Source organism: Populus euphratica, unplaced genomic scaffold, assembly GCF_000495115.2.
Source record: "Populus euphratica unplaced genomic scaffold, PopEup_1.0 scaffold85.1, whole genome shotgun sequence".
Classification (NCBI taxonomy): Eukaryota; Viridiplantae; Streptophyta; class Magnoliopsida; order Malpighiales; family Salicaceae; genus Populus; species Populus euphratica.
In genome coordinates, this window is record NW_011499898.1 from 416938 (window position 1) to 420743 (window position 3806).

Consider the following 3806-nt stretch of genomic DNA (forward strand, 5'->3'; position numbering starts at 1 on the left):
GTTTTAAAAAACACTTGACAGTAAACCTTAGTGGAGGACGAAGTTATAATTTCCAAATCACTAGTTAAGCACTAAGCTACGATTTTCAAACCAAAATAACTTAATTACAAAATCATAAAAAATCAGCTACGATAGAATATTTTACTTGCAATTTTGTTTTTGTCAAGAACAGGATCATATAAAACATTATATATATATATTTTTTATTAACATGGATGTTCGGACCAACTTGCGCGTACCACGACTAATTTCACGGGCCCTGAAGTTAACGACCGACCATGTAAGCCTCCAGTGACCATTATATGAACAACTAAGAATTCGAACCTGAGATCATAAAGAAAACAAACTCCTTCATCCCAATCTCTTACCACTTGATGATCACCTAAATGGTTTATAAAACATTATATTGATACTATATGTGCATAGTTTTGTTATATTATCTTCATGGGTTTTTATTTTTTTTTCATTGAGTTGCAAAATAATAATTATGTTTTACTAATTAACATTTAGAAAATAATTTCATCCTCTTTTTTTAAATAAATTATATCAATAATTTTATTGCCGAAAGATAGGCATATTTCCGTTGGAAAGGAATGGCCGAAAAGTTCTGTCGGTAAACGGAGCAAATTTAGGAATGCAGAATTTGGGGTTTAATTCAAATATTTAAGTCCAGGTCCGGTTCTCACAACATTATTTTCAAATTTATAGGTTTCAGTCTTTTCCGACATCTTGGCTATATGTAGGCTTTTAACATAAAAAAAATATGTTTAAGCTATGAAAACCGTGTGAAATTGAGTTAATTTGATAAATTTAAATCATAATATCTTTAAGAATAAAAAATAAAAAAAATCATAAAGTTTAAGATATAATAATCTAATATCAAATAATAAAATTAAAAAAATTAAAAAAAAAACTTAAATGAATTCAGTTTACTCTAGTATCATATATTACATGAGATTAGAATTGATTTTTTCTTTTAAATAAGAAAAATAAGATGGAAAAAATAATCACAATTAAATAAATAAAAAAATATTGAATAAAAATTTGAGTTACCTTAATTTAATTTAATTAATCTGCAATTTGGAATAACCATATTAAAAAATATAAAAAATCAAAAAGCTCAAGATTCATAACTTAATTTTAAAGGATGAACTTTTAAAACAAATAAAAAAAACATTGCAAAAAATCCAGAATAATTTGGATTAATTGGACTAATCTGCGATATAAAATAAGCCCATAAAAAAAAAAAAAATGAGAATCAAAATAAAATAAAATATTGATGGGATTTTTTTTAAAAAAGACAAATTAATAAAAAAGATAAAAAAAGATTAATTGAAATAATAGGTACCAAAATTGGATAATAAATAAATAGAATAAAATCTTGGGGGATAAAATTAAAAAATTAAGAAAAGGATTAAAAAGGAGTAATTAAAAGAATGATGACCAAAATTAAAGAAAAATAAAATAAAATAAAATATTAAAAGGTAAAATTAAAAAAAAATCAAGAAAAAGATTAAAAAACAACAATTAAAAAAACAAATACTATATTTGATATAAAAATTAAATAAAATCAAATGAAAATAGATAAAATTAAAAAAATAAAAATCCAAGATAAATAAAAAACAAATAAAAACTAATAAAAAAAATCACAAATAAAATAAAAATAATAAATAAAAGAACAATTTTTAATTTTGGCTAATCCAGGATGGATTTTAAGAAGAGAATAGAAAAAAAAAATATATAAAAAATTTCCTCAATGTTGAACCGTCATTGCACTACATGTACATCCTTTTATTTTATTTTATTTTTACTTGAAGATCAATTAAATAGTTTTTTATTTTTAAAAATAAAGAAATGTAAAAGCCCCTCTTATTCTTTAATTTTTTGTTTATTTTTAAGGATATTTATGTAACTTAATTATGCAAAAAAATTAATAAACCATTATACCCCAATTAATTTCATATAACCAAATGAGTCCAATAGAAAAGATCATATACCTTTTGTTTTGCACAATGAACGACAAAACTATTATTACACTTGGTAATCTATAGTGATTATCTTTGATAACTTTGTTGTTGGGTGTCTGAGTATCCATACGGATGCTAGGCATTGCTTACTCGAGGCTCGACAAATAATTGATTTTCTAAGTATCATCTAAGCAATCACTAAGACAAATAAATACTAAAATCTTGTCTTGTTTCCTCCATCTCTTGTTTTTGCTGATCATTTCGTCAAATACCCACAATGCATTCACCTTTGTCATGGGCACGCATGCTCTGTTTGCTTGATATATTGCTTTCTCAGAGGCCATTTCTTTAGTAAGAAGGGCATATTCCTTCGTCGGCATCCTCAGCCAGAAGACTAAGTACTCATTAATACTGTCAATTTCAAGTCTAAACGCATTTTAGATTGAGGGCAAGGATGTGCCTTTTCAGCATTCCACTGCCCCTTTTTAGGTTTCTGGCAATGATGCCTACCACTTCCCTAGCTGTCCCTTTGTCACTTCTTATTTCGGTTGTTGTTTTTTCCAAGTCTCTTGTGCCCTGGCATGCACCTGTGACCTGTGGAAAATAAAATGCAAGGTTTTATATATACATGGCGGCCCACAAGGTGTCACTCTCATTCCAAACCAATTACCAAAGGTAATTCAAATTTACCAGTGGAACCGTGCCTTGTCTCTAGGCCTCGGGGGCATAATAATAAACCCGGCCTCGTTTATGTGTGTGTCTATATATATATATATATAAATATTTTCATTTCAGGATTTCTTTTAAGGTTAAAATTATGTTGTTTTGGATGTTTTCTAGTTAAATTAGGTTCTATCTAGACTAAATCATAACCTTTGACATAAAACTAGACTAGTAAAGTAGGCTGGATCCGGTTTGATGATAATGCTTTGGGGATGAACATAATAATTAAATCAAGAATGAATATTCTTAACCAGTTTTTGACACACCGATATATATATATTCTAGGAGTGTATATATTTCAAGAAATAAAAATGTCCATACGTACCCCCTCTGACAAAAAAATTGGATAGTGGTGCTTATTTCTAGTCCCTACATGAATTGACTGGTTTTAAGACTGGGACTGAATCTATGAGACCTATCGGGTGGTCGTCCCACCGATCTCTCTTTTCTTGTAAATTTAATTATTGGGTCTTCCTAATGATTTTTCTTTCCCAGCGATCACAGGGTCAGAACAAGGGTTTGTGAGAACTGTTCTTGTTTTTTGTGTTTTAAAAATATATTTTAAAAAATTAAATTTTAATTAATTATTATTTATTTTAAATTAATATATATTTTTTGTATTTTTAGATTATTTTAATCTGTTGATATCAAAAATAATTTTTTAAAATAAAAAAATATTATTTTAATTTATTTCGTAGTGAAAAAAAAGTGAAAATAAAAATATTTTTCAAAAAAATTAAATTTTATTCAGGATTTCTTTTAAGGTTAAAATTATGTTGTTTTGGATGTTTTCTAGTTAAATTAGGTTCTATCTAGACTAAATCATAACCTTTGACATAAAACTAGACTAGTAAAGTAGGCTGGATCCGGTTTGATGATAATGCTTTGGGTATGAACATAATAATTAAATCAAGAATGAATATTCTTAACCAGTTTTTGACACACCGATATATATATATTCTAGGAGTGTATATATTTCAAGAAATAAAAATGTCCATACGTACCCCCTCTGACAAAAAAATTGGATAGTGGTGCTTATTTCTAGTCCCTACATGAATTGACTGGTTTTAAGACTGGGACTGAATCTATGAGACCTATCGGGTGGTCGTCCCACCG